Source organism: Triticum aestivum, chromosome 6B (genome assembly GCF_018294505.1).
Source record: "Triticum aestivum cultivar Chinese Spring chromosome 6B, IWGSC CS RefSeq v2.1, whole genome shotgun sequence".
In the NCBI taxonomy this organism is placed as follows: Eukaryota; Viridiplantae; Streptophyta; class Magnoliopsida; order Poales; family Poaceae; genus Triticum; species Triticum aestivum.
The window spans coordinates 295524199-295538333 of NC_057810.1; positions in this window are offsets into that span (position 1 = coordinate 295524199).

Consider the following 14135-nt stretch of genomic DNA (forward strand, 5'->3'; position numbering starts at 1 on the left):
TAAAAATGATGGAAATGAAAATTGTGGTCAAGTGTTACAAGAAGAATGCATTAAAATGTTTGGCACTAAATCTTAGAATGATGAGCATGATTGCAATGTTGTTAGTATGAACTCCTTGAATATCCATGATGCTAATAATATGCAAAGCCACAAGCTTGGGGATGCTATGTTTGATGAATATGATATTTTTTGTCCCCCAAGTTTTGATGAGAATATTTATTATGATGATAGCATGCCTCCTATTTATGATGATTATATTGATGAAAGTGGGTTTGGAAGAGTGTCAACTTTATGAAGTAATGATCCCACTATTTTGGAGGGTGTTGAATCTTAATGTGATAATGATGAAAGTGGATTTGGAGAGGTAATGACTTTATTTAGTAATGATTCCACTACCTTGGAAAAGGTTTCAATTGATTTTGATGAGAACAAAGTTGCTACTTATGATGATTATTGTGATGATGCTTTTTTACAAAAAGTCGTGATGATTATATTTATAAAACTTGTCATTATTATGATTACCCTTTTACTGAACATTACTCTTTTAATGTGGAAACAATTTATAGTATTTGAGTTTCTTATGATACTCCCACTATTCCGGATGAGAAGAAATTTGCTTATGTGGAGAGTAATAAAAATTCTATGCTTGTGCATCATGAAAATAGTGCTTTATGTGATAGTTATATTGTTTTGAATTCATTCATGATGCTACTGAAAATTATTATGAGGTAGGAATATATGCTTGTAGGAGTTGTAATAATATCAAGTTTTCTCTCTATGTGTTGAAAATCTTCAAGTTATGCTTGTTTTGCCTTCCTATGCTAGTTGATTATTGCTCCCATATGTTGTTTTCTCACAAAATCCCTAGGCATAGGAAGTGGATTAGACTTAAATGTGCTAGTCATATTCTTCATGATGCTCTCCTCGTGTTTCAATTCTTATCTTTTATGTGAGCATCATTGAAATCATCATGCCTAGCTAGAAATGCATTATAGGAAAGCGCTTGTTGGGAGACAACGCAACATTTACCCCTACTGTTTTTGTGTGTCCACATGATTAAGCTACTGTAGTAATCATGTTTTATAGCTTTTGTTTCAATAAATTGCCAAGTAGAACCTTTGGGAAGACTTGGGTGAAAGTTAATGCGATCTTGCTGTAAAAAACAGAAACTTTGCGCTCACGAGAATAATTGTAATTTTTAACAAAAGAGTGATTTTAAGTTGATTATTTTTTAAGAATATTAAGAGACAAATTCCTCACGTCCACCAATTTATTTCAGAATTTTTGGAGTTACAGAAGTATTCGAGAGTTACATATTACTACAAACTATTCTGTTTTTGACAGATTCTGTTTTCTATGTGTTGTTTGCTTATTTTGATGAATCTATGAGTAGTATCGGACGGTATAAACCATAGAGAAGTTGGAATAAAGTAGATATTACACCAATGTGAATTTAGAATGATTTAACAACATAACCAAAAGTGGTGATTTATTTTCTTATACTAACTGAGCTTATGAGTTTTCTGTTGAGTTTTATGTTGTGAAGTTTTCATGTTTTGGGTAAAGATTCGATGGACTATGGAATAAGAAGTGGCAAGATCCTAAGCTTGGGGATTCCCAAGGCAACCCAAGGTAATATTCAAGGTCAACCAATAGCCTAAGCTTGGGGATGCCCCGGACGGCATCCCCTCTTTCATCGTCGTTCATCGGTAACTTTACTTGGAGCTATATTTGTATTCACCACATGATATTTGTTTTGCTTGGAGCGTCATTTTTTTTGCTTTTGTTTGAATAAAGTACTTAAGATCTGAAATTCTTAAATGTTAGAGAGTCTTCAAATAGTTGCATAATTATTCGACTACTCATTGATCTTCACTTATATCTTTTGGAGTAGTTTGTCGTTTGCTCTAGTGCTTCACTTATATCTTTTTAGAGCATGATGGTAGTTTTATTTTGAAGAAATAGATGAACTCTCATGCTTTTCTTATATGATTTTGAGAGTCTTAAACAGCATGGTAATTTGCTTTGGTTATGAATTTAGTCCTAATATGATGGGCATCCAAGAGGGATATAATAAAAACTTTCATATAAAGTGCTAGTGAGTAATTGTGAATTTGAGAGATACTTGTGTTAAAGTTTGTGATTCCCGTAGCATGCACGTATGTTGAAACGTTATGTGATGAAGTCGGAGCAAGATTTATTTATTTATTTTCTTCCTTATGTGTGGAAGTCGGGATCACACGATGGTTAACTCCTACCAACCCTTCCCCTAGGAGCATGCGTGTGGTACTTTGTTTTGATGGCTAATAGATTGCAATACGTATATGAGCTCTTTATGACTAATGTTGAGTCCATGGTTTATACTCACTCTCACCCTTCCACCATAGCTAGCCTCTCTTGTACCGCGCAACTTTCGCCGGTACCATACACCCACCATATACCTTCCTCAAAACAGCCACCATACCTACCTATTATGGCATTTCCATTGCCATTCCGAGATATATTGTCATGCAACTTTCCACCGTTCCATTTATTATGACACACTTCATCATTGTCATATTTCTTTGCATGATTATGTAGTTGACATCATATTTGTGGAAAAGCCACCGTTCATAATTCATTCATACATGTCACTCTTGATTCATTGCACATCCTGGTACACCGCTGGAGGCATTCACATAGAGTCATATTTTTGTTCTAAGTATCGAGTTGTAATTCTTGAGTTGTAAGTAAACAAAAGTGTGATGATCTTCATTATTAGAGCATTGTCCCATGTGAGGAAAGGATGATGGACACTATGATTCCCCCACAAGTCGGGATGAGACTCCGGATGAAATATAAAAAAATGAGAGAAAAAGAGAGAAGGGGAAATGCTACTATCCTTTTACCACACTTGTGCTTCAAAGTAGCACCATGATCTTCGTGATAGAGAGTCCCGAACAAGTCCCAGGCTGGCCGGACGATCCGGACGAGGTCTCGAACGATCCGGACAGAGCCCCGACGATCCGGACCCTGGCCCGGATGATCCGGACCCTGGCCCGGATGATCCGGACCCTGGCCCGGATCATCCGGACCAGACCCGGACGTCCGGACTAGGTCCCTGACATCCGGGCCACCCACAGCCTCTACGACATGCCCGGACCATCCGGACGCCAACCTAGATCATCCGGACTCCCGAAACCTACATCATCCGGACCAACACCCGGATCATCCAGACAGTGCCTCCGCGCATGATGTTGGGCCGAGGCCCATGTACCCATTCATCCCTCTAGCCTATATAAATGACTCCACCTCCAATTTTCTAGGGTTAGCAAAGGATTAGCTCATCTGAGAGATAGAGCTTTGCTCATCCACTTGATACCTTCTCCATCGAAGTTCACGACCTCTATGGAGAAGATCCCCCAAGTGGATTCAAGACCCCTCACGGGAAGACCCCTCAAGACCTCCTCACGAAGAAGAACTACTTCCTCTTGTATCGTCCTTTGTTGCGTTTGGATCTTGTATCACTCTTTATGTTCATGGATCTAGCATATGTGTGATTGGATCTGATACGTCTCCGTCGTATCTATAACTTTTGATTGTTCCATGCCAATATTATTCAACTTTTATATACTTTTGGCAACTTTTTATACTATTTTTTGGGACTAACATATTGATCCAGTGACCAGTGCCAGTTCATGTCTGTTGCATGTTTTTTGTTTCACAGAAACCCAATATCAAACGGAGTCCAAATGGGATAAAAACGGACGAAGAATCATTTTGGAACATTTGTGATTTTTGGGAGGAAGAATCAATGCGAAATGGTGTCCGGGGTGGTCACGAGACAGGGGGGCGCGCCCTCCCCCCTGGGCGCACCCTGGACTCTTGTGGGCCCCTCATAAGGAGTTTTACGCTCTTCTTTTGCCGCAAGAAAGCTAATTTCATGAGAAAAATCTGGGCGAAAGATTCACCCCAATCGGAGTTACGGATCTCCAGATATAAAGGAAATGGTGAAGGGGTAGAATCAAAGAACGCAGAAACAGAGAGATAGATCCAATCTCGGAGGGGCTCTCGCCCCTCCCACGCCATGGGAGCCAAGTACCAGAGGGGAAACCCTTCTCCCATCTAGGGAGAAGGTCAAGGAAGAAGAAGAAGAAGGGGGGCTCTCTCCCCCTTGCTTCCAGTGGCACCGGAACGCTGCCGGGGGCCATCATCATCACCGCGATCTTCACCAACACCTCCATCATCTTCACCAACATCTCCATCACCTTCCCCCATCTATATTCATCGGTCCAATCTCCCGCAACCCGTTGTACCCTCTACTTGAACATGGTGCTTTATGCTTCATATTGTTATCCAATGATGTGTTGCCATCCTATGCTGTCTGAGTAGATTTTCGTTGTCCTACCGGTGATTGATGAATTGCTATGATTGGTTTGAGTTGCATGTTTTATTATTGGTGCTGTCCTATTGTGCCCTCTATGTCGCGCAAGCGTGAGGGATTCCCACTGTAGGGTGTTGCGATGCGTTCATGATTCGCTTATAGTGGGTTGCGTGAGTGATTGAAACACAAACCCGAGTAAGGGGATTGTTGCGTATGGGATAAAGGGGACTTGATACTTTAATGCTATGGTTGGGTTTTACCTTAATGAATCTTTAGTATTTGCGGATGCTTGCTAGAGTTCCAATCATAAGTGCATATGATCCAAGTAGAGAAAGTATGTTAGCTTATGCCTCTCCCTCAAATAGAATTGCAATAGTGATTACCGGTCTAGTAACATAGTCAATTGCTTAGGGAAAATTTCACAACTCCTACCACCACTTTTCCACACTCGCTATATTTACTTTATTGCTTCTTTATCTAAACAGCCCCTAGTTTATATTTACGCGTTCTTTATATTCTTGCAAACCTATCCTATCACACCTACAAAGTACTTCTAGTTTCATACTTGTTCTAGGTAAAGCGAACGTCAAATGTGCGTAGAGTCGTATCAGTGGCCGATAGGACTTGAGAGAGTATTTGTTCTACCTTTAGCTCCTCGTTGGGTTCGACACACTTACTTATCGAACGAGGCTACAATATCCCGTATACTTGCGGGTCATCAAGACCTTTTTCTGGCGCCATTGTCAGGGAGTCATAGCGTGGGGTGAATATTATCGTGTGTGCTTGTTTGCTTTATCACTAAGTAATTTTTATTTGTTGTTCTAAGTTGTTCTCTATCTTTAGTTATGGATATGGAACGCAAAATACCAAAAACAATTAAGTGTACTTGCTACTCATGAAGATGGGGTAACTCCTAAAACCCTCGATTCTCATTATGTGAGAGATATTATGTACTACTTTGATAATCCTGAGAAAACCCCATTCAACTTTATAATGGGAGACACGTTGGATCAACGTGAATACTTTAGGGATTATCACTCAACACAAAAAGGGAAACTATTATGGGACCAATTTATTATGTTGCGTTGGTATGCCCGGGATCTATGCTTGAGATATGATATTACTTGTGTGGACACCTTCCCTTTTCATGCAAATTTAATGATAATGAAACCTTAGATTCTTATGCTAATGGTATATATGATTACTATGATGTTGAACAAATAGAAGAATTTTGCTTTTAAGGCTGCTTATGAAATTGAATCTTTGTTTGAAAAGTATGAAGCTTTTGATGATGATGGTGTTTATAGGCCTGAAAATCTTGCTATACTTAGATATTGCTATGAAAATTATGAATACAATTACTATGTTAATGCATTTATTTAGAAATTCTCCATTGTCCAAGAAGAGACTAGTATTTTGCAGGAAGCTGCGGAAGAAGAAATTGATGAAACAGTGAACTCATTGGATGAAAAAGATGATGAGGAGAGCGAAGAACAAAATGAGGAAGAGCGGATTAGCTACCCATGCCCACCTTCTAATGAGAGTAACCCTCCAACTCACATATTATTTAATTCCCCTTCGTTCTTACCGAAGGATGATTGCTATGATGATTGCTATGATCCCTTGAATTTGTTTGAAATATCCCTTTTTGATGATGCTTGCTATGCTTGTGGCCAAGATGCAAATATGAATTATGCTTATGGAGATGAACTTGCTATAGTTCCTTATGTTAAACATGAAATTGTTGCTATTGCACCCACGCATGATAGTCCTATTATCTTTTTGAATTCTCCAAACTACACTATATCGGAGAAGTTTGCGCTTAGTAAGGATTATATTGATGGGTTGCCTTTTACCATTGCACATGATGATTTTGATGAATGTAATATGCATGTGCTTTCTGCTCCTACTTGCAATTATTATGAGAGAGGAACTACATCTTCGCCTCTTTATGTTTCCTATACTATGAAGTTGCAAGAAACTGCTTATACTATGCATTGGCCTTTACTATGTGTGCATGAATTGTTCTTTTATGACATGCTGATGCATAGGAAGAGAGCTAGACTTCGTTGTTTCTTGATATATGTTACTTTGTGCTCACTACTAAATTACAAATCATTGTTAATTAAAATTGGCTTTGATATACCTTGGGATCCGGGTGGATCCATCACTTGAGCACTAAATGCCTAGCTTAATGGCTTTAAAGAAAGCACTGCCAGGGAGACAACCCAGAAGTTTTAGAGTCATTTATTTCTGTTGAGTTCTTTCATATAGTTTAAAAACAAAAAAATAAAGAGGGGAACCTAAAAACTTTTCAAAAAGGAAAGTGAAAGTGAGAAAGACAAGCATTGTTGAAGTGGGAGCTAGCCTTGAACTTTGTTCATGCTCACGGAAACTTTGTGAATCTTGATTACAGAAACTTTTCAACAAAAAAATAATTATTCCCTTGTATAATTCCATTGTATTATAAAAATAATGTGCCAAGGTTTGCCTTTAGGATGTTTACAATGCTTGTTGGTTTGTACGGTGCAGGACAGAAACTTTGGTTGTAGTGCGCGATTTTACATTTTTAACTGGAAAGTCAAACGGTTATGATTCTTTCTGCACTGTATTTCTGTACAACTTTTTTATTTTTACTAATTTTGGTAGAATTTCTAGGGTACCATAAGTACGGTGGATGTTCAGATTGCTACAGACTGTTCTGTTTTTGACAGATTCTGTTTTTGATGCATAGTTTGCTTGTTTTGATGAATCTATCAATTTATATTAGTGGATTAAGCCATGGAAAAGTTATATTAGAGTAGAAACAATGCAAAAATAAAATATGAATTGTTTTTCAGCAGTACTTAGAGTGGTGATTTGCTTTATTATACTAACGGATCTTACCGAGTTTTCTGTTGAAGTTTTTGTGTGGATGAAGTGTCTAAACGAGGAGGTCTCGATATGAGTAAAAGGAAGATAGGCAAGAGCTCAAGCTTGGGGATGCCTGAGGCACCACAAGTAAATATTCAAGAAGACTCAAGCGTCTAAGCTTGGGGATGCCCCGGAAGGCATCCCCTCTTTCTTCAACAAGTATCGATATGTTTTTGTATTCGTTTCGTTTATGCATTATGTGCAAGTCTTGGAGCGTCTTTTGCATTTAGTTTTCACTTTTCTTTTATGCACCATGCTGGTATGAGATAGTCCTTGGTTGATTTATAGAATGCTCATTGCACTTCACTTAAATCTTTTGAGTATGGCTTTATAGAATGCTTCATGTGCTTCACTTATATCATTTGAAGTCTGGATTGCCTGTTTCTCTTCACATAGAAAATCGCCATTTGTAGAATGCTCTTTTGCTTCACTTATATTTTATAGAGCGTGGGCATATATTTTGTAGAAAGAATTAAACTCTCTTGCTTCACTTATATCTTTTTATAGAGATGACAGGAATTGGTCATTCACATGGTTAGTCATAAAATCCTACATAAACTTGTAGATCGCTGAATATGATATGTTTGATTCCTTTCCATAGTTTTGCGATATAAAGGTGGTGATATTAGAGTCATGCTAGTGGGTGGTTGTGGATTGTAGAGACACTTGTGTTGAGGTTTGCAAGTCCCGTAGCATGCACGTATGGTAACCGTTGTGTGACAAATTTAAAGCATGGGGTGTTTCTTTGATTGTCCTCCTTATGAGTGGCGGTCGGGGACGAGCGATGGTCTTTTCCTACCAATCTATCCCCCTAGGGGCATGCGTAGTAGTACTTTGCTTAGAGGGCTAATAAACTTTTGCAATAAGTATATGAGTTCTTTATGACTAATGTGAGTCCATGGATTATACGCACTTTTACCTTTCCATCATTGCTAGCCTCTTCGGTACCGTGCATTGCCCTTTCTCACCTTGAGAGTTGGTGAAAACTTCGCCGGTGCATCCAAACCCTGTGATATGATACGCTCTATCACACATAAGCCTCCTTATATCTTCCTCAAAACAGCCACCATACCTACCTATTATGGCATTTCCATAGCCATTCCGAGATATATTGCCATGCAACTTTCCACCGTTCTGTTCATCATCATGACATACATTACTTTTGTCATATTGCCATTGCATGATTATGTAGTTGACATCGTATTTGTGGCAAAGCCACCATGCATAAATTTTTCATACATGTCACTCTTGATTCATTGCACCATCCCGGTACACTGCCGGAGGCATTCATATAGAGTCATATCTTTGTTCCAGTATCGAGTTGTAATATCGAGTTGTTAGTAAATAAAAGTGTGATGATCATCATTATAGAGCATTACCCCATGAAAAAAAAAGAAAAAAAAGAAAAAAAAGGGAAAGGCCAAAGAAGCCTAAATAAAAAAGGGGGGCCAAAGAAGCCCACCGAAAAAGAAAAAAAGGGGCAGTGTTACTATCCTTTTTCCACACTTGTGCTTCAAAGTAGCACCATGTTCTTTATATAGAGAGTCTCCTATGTTGTCACTTTCATATACTAGTGGGAATTTTCATTATAGAACTCGGCTTGTATATTCCAACAATGGGCTTCCTCAAATGCCCTAGGTCTTCATGAGCAAGCAAGTTGGATGCACAACCACTTAGTTTCTTTTGTTGAGCTTTCATACACTTATAGCTCTTAGTGCATCCGTTGCATGGCAATCCCTACTCCTCGCATTGACATCAATTGATGGGCATCTCCATAGCCCGTTGATTAGCCATGTTGATGTGAGACTTTCTCCTTTTTGTCTTCTCCACATAACCTCCATCATTATATTCTATTCCACCTATAGTGCTATATCCATGGATTGCGCTCATGTATTGCGTGACGGTTGAAAAAGCTGAAGCGCGTTAAAAAGTATGAACCAATTGCTCGGCTTGTCATCGGGGTTGTGCATGATGGGGGCATTTTGTGTGACGAAAATGAAGCATGGCCAAACTATATGATTTTGTAGGGATAAGCTTTCTTTGGCCTTGTTCTTTTGAAAAGACATGATTGCTTTATTGGTACGCTTGAAGTATTAATGTTTTTATGTCAAATGATAGACTATTGCTTTGAATCACTCGTGTCTTACTATTCATGCCATGATTAGACATATGATCAAGATTATGCTAGGTAGCATTCCACATCGAAAATTATCTTTTTTATCATTTACCTACTCGAGGACGAGCAGGAATTAAGCTTGGGGATGCTGATACGTCTCTGTCGTATCTATAATTTTTGATTGTTCCATGCCAATATTATTCAACTTTTATATACTTTTGGCAACTTTTTATACTATTTTTTGGGACTAACATATTGATCCAGTGCCCAGTGCCAGTTCCTGTCTGTTGCATGTTTTTTGTTTCGCAGAAACCCAATATCAAATAGAGTCCAAACGGGATAAAAACGGATGGAGAATTATTTTGGAATATTTTTGATTTTTGGGAGAAAGAATCAACGCGAAACGGTGTCCGGGGTGGCCACAAGACAGGGGGGGCGCCCTCCCCCTGGGCCCGCCCTGGACTCTCGTGGGGTCCCGTAAGGCGGTTGATGCTCTTCTTTTGCCGCAAGAAAGCTAATTTTATGAGAAAAATCTGGGCGAAAGATTCACCCCAATCGGAGTTACGGATCTCCAGATATAAAGGAAACGATGAAGGGGTAGAATCACAGAATGCAGAAACAGAGAGATAGATCCAATCTCGGAGGGGCTCTCGCCCCTCCCACGCCATGGGAGCCAAGTACCAGAGGGGAAACCCTTCTCCCATCTAGGGAGAAGGTCAAGGAAGAAGAAGAAGAAGAAGAGGGCTCTCTCCCCCTTGCTTTCGGTGGCGCCGGAACGCTGCCGGGGACCATCATCATCACCGCGATCTTCACCAACACCTCCATCATCTTCACCAACATATCCATCACCTTTCCCCATCTATATTCAGCCGCAACCCGCTGTACCCTCTGCTTGAACATGGTGCTTTATGCTTCATATTGTTATCCAATGATGTGTTGCCATCCTATGATGTCTGAGTAGATTTTCGTTGTCCTACCGGTGATTGATGAATTGCTATGATTGGTTTGAGTTGCATGTTTTATTATTGGTGCTGTCCTATTGTGCCCTGTGTGTCGCGCAAGCATGAGGGATTCCCGTTGTAGGGTGTTGCAATGTGTTCATGATTCGCTTATAGTGGGTTGCGTGAGTGACTGAAACACAAACCCGAGTAAGGGGATTGTTGCGTATGGGATAAAGGGGACTTGATACTTTAATGCTATGGTTGGGTTTTACCTTCATGAATCGTTAGTATTTGCGGATGCTTGCTAGAGTTCCAATCATAAGTGCATATGATCCAAAAAGAGAAAGTATGTTAGCTTATGCCTCTCCCTCAAATAGAATTGCAATAGTGATTACCGGTCTAGTAACGTAGTCAATTGCTTAGGGACAATTTCACAACTCCTACCACCACTTTTCCACACTCGCTATATTTACTTTATTGATTCTTTATCTAAGCAGCCCCTATTTTATATTTACGCGTTCTTTATATTCTTGCAAACCTATCCTATCACACCTACAAAGTACTTCTAGTTTCATACTTGTTCTAGGTAAAGGGAATGTCAAGCGTGCGTAGAGTCGTATTAGTGGCCGATAGGACTTGAGAGAGTATTTGTTCTACCTTTAGCTCCTCATTGGGTTCGACACTCTTACTTATCGAAAGGGGCTACAACTATCCCGTATACTTGCGGGTCATCAGGATCTCGTCAATTTGAGTGTTTTTTCCTTGTGTTTCCCCGCGCGTTCTTCGTGTTCTTTGTAGGATCACCTCCAAATCATGAAAGATCGGCCCTAGGGTTTCCATCCTACATCATCTTGGTATCATGAGCCTAGGTTGATCATGAATTTGGAGCCCCTACCCTTGTTTTCCAGCCTTGTTTTGTTGATTTTGTCCCAATTTCGGAAATTATCCACAAAAATAGCCCTAATTTTTTTTGTGATTTGTTGGTATGATGAAGTTTTGTTGATTTTGATGCGTGGATTCTTTGTGTTGTAAGTGGATCTTACCTTTCCCCGCCATCTCCCCCACGAAACCCATCAAAAAACCTGGAATCATCAATTTTCTTTTCATTTTCGAGCTCACCCCGAGCCATCCCCGTGAGTAGTTGACCTGCCAGGATCATCTAGACCTTGACCCGGATCATCCGTCTCCTAGACCGGATCATTTGGCTACCTCTACTGAAACTGCATTTTCTACAGTTTTCTTCACCACCACTTTCGCCATTGCATACCCACCTAACCACCACAACAACCCCACTTCTGGTATACCTTCGATACACCAAACCCTACCACCACTTGACCGCTAACAACCCCGACAAATTTTGACACATTTGGTTTTGAGAATTTGAGTTGTGGTTCATCATTTCCTAGGGTGTTTTGGCTAACTAGGAACGGTTCGATATCAGCATCACTACCGCTCATCTTTGACACGGACTCGTCATCGACAACAATCACTCAAACATTTTGACACCTTCAACTGTAAGCACCAACGGTAACCTCGACGACATCTTTGTCTACTCCTTGTCATTGCATTGATACCCCATAGACCATTTTGCGTACCTTTCCTATCGAGACTAGTCTTTGAGTATTTCCGGCAACGTTACTTGTGCACATTACTGATAAACATCTAGTTGCATATATCATATAATCTTGGTATCCATATCTTGATATCATCTGTTGTGTCACAAGGTTTTCATAGCACATACAATTGCTATCTTGGTTCATGAAATTTAGCATAAGTGGCCAAAGAAAGAGCTCGAAAGAGAAAGAGCCAAACAAGCTTTTAAGCAAAAGGAAAAGATAAGAAAAGAGCTTTTAAGCAAGAACCATAACATCATACTACATTAAGATTGTCATACTCGATCATCTTGGATCACATCATCGGAACACCATACATATAGTATACTTGGGATAGAAGTCGTTGCATTTTGCTTCGTAGGTTGTGCACAAGTTTCGTATCTGCCTATTGTGTAGTCGCGCTAGCATTTCTCTAGTGTTGTGCAACAAGAGCATTTTCCATGGATTACACATTTTGAGCTCATTTTTGGTTGCACGACCCCATCTATCTATCCGTGTGTGTGTGTTTCCGCGTGCCACATTTTGCTATCGGTCTACTTGTTGCGTTTGTGAATTTGTGAATCTTTTTCAACATAATTGAGTCTTTCTAACAATTGCATAAATTTTGTCCACCATCCTAACCAAGCTACACCATAAGCTTTATTTGTGTAGGTGTGAGAAATTAACGGGAACCGGTACCTATTGTGTTATTTCCTTATTACATCATTGAGTGATCCTTGATCCGTTCTCAACATCGGTCAAGGTACATTTGGTATAGTTCTTCTTTTTCTTCCACTCATAAATTTACTTGAAATGATGGATAGGCCAACTACTTCTACCAACCCACTCTTCATCGAGCAAGATGACGGTCCCAACACCTACGTCACCAAGAACCACCTCTTCAGTGCACAACAAGCTTTGCATCAAGAACAACAAGCATTGAGCGACCGCATCCACAATCTCGCCACTGACTTGCGACACTCCGAGCAACGTACAAGAGACTACTTCGACAACATGCTCGACGAACAAAAACAAGCGAACAATGCAAGAATGGACGAGATTCGTTCCTTGTTGGTAAACCTATCTTCTACCACTTTGTCCTACTCAAGGCGGAGCCACTCGAGTCGACATTCCTCCGACAACTCAAGTACACCAACGTCGAACACTCTTCGCCGAGCCACGCACGAAGACCGTCAAACAAACTGCAATCCTCTACACGACACCAATCCTCGAGAGCGACTTTTAGCACAAGAACATCGACATCATCAAAATCAAGCTATCTTTGCGCAAGCACAAGAACGGCAATGCTTATGCCAGCAAGAGGAAGAGCACACACGCCAACACCAAGACAAGCAAGACGCCGAAGCTCTCCGTCAACAACAATAACGAAGAGAAGCTCAAGCACTTGAGGCGCAACATGCCCTTCGAGATACAAGTCACGTTGTTGCCGCACGCAACTGACATACTCATGAGCAAGAAGAGGCACTTTGCAACGAAGTTTGAGAGAGGAACTATCAAGTGCGATTGCACCAACAAGTACCTCAAGCTCCTCCACAAGCTTGACAAGAACCACAAGTTCACCACGAGCAACTAGACAATGGGAATCCTCCATGTCAAGAGCAACATGAGGTTGACAATCCTCCACATCAAGGGCATCATCACCCTCGACCCCAACAAAATGAAGAGCAACGCTACGGAAATCTCAAGTTCACCATGCCCAACTTCACCAGAAGCAATGATCCCGAAGAATTTCTTTCATGGGCATTGAACACTACAAAAAAATACACTTCCGTGATGATACGTGTTTGTCACAGTAGGTCGTGTTTTCTGTCATGCATGTACATCCATGACAATTTTATGATAGAATCAAGATAGTCATACCTGTGTTGTCGTAGAAGTGTTCCATGACATTACCAAAATTATCATCACGGAAGTGTCCACTTCCATGACGATAAATCGCGCGTCACAGAAGTGCTTTTGTCAAGGGTGATCGACACGTGGCATCCACCGTAACGGAACACCGTTAAGCTATCGGGTCCGATTTTGGATTCGATAACCCGTTAACAGCCCCGACCAATGGGGATTTTCCACGTGTAAAATCATCATTGGACGCAGGAAACACGTATTGCCTCACTGTTGGGACAGATGTCATCCACTCATTGGACAGGAGGCGCCTATGATAGGTCGACATGCGGCATGACCCAACAGTG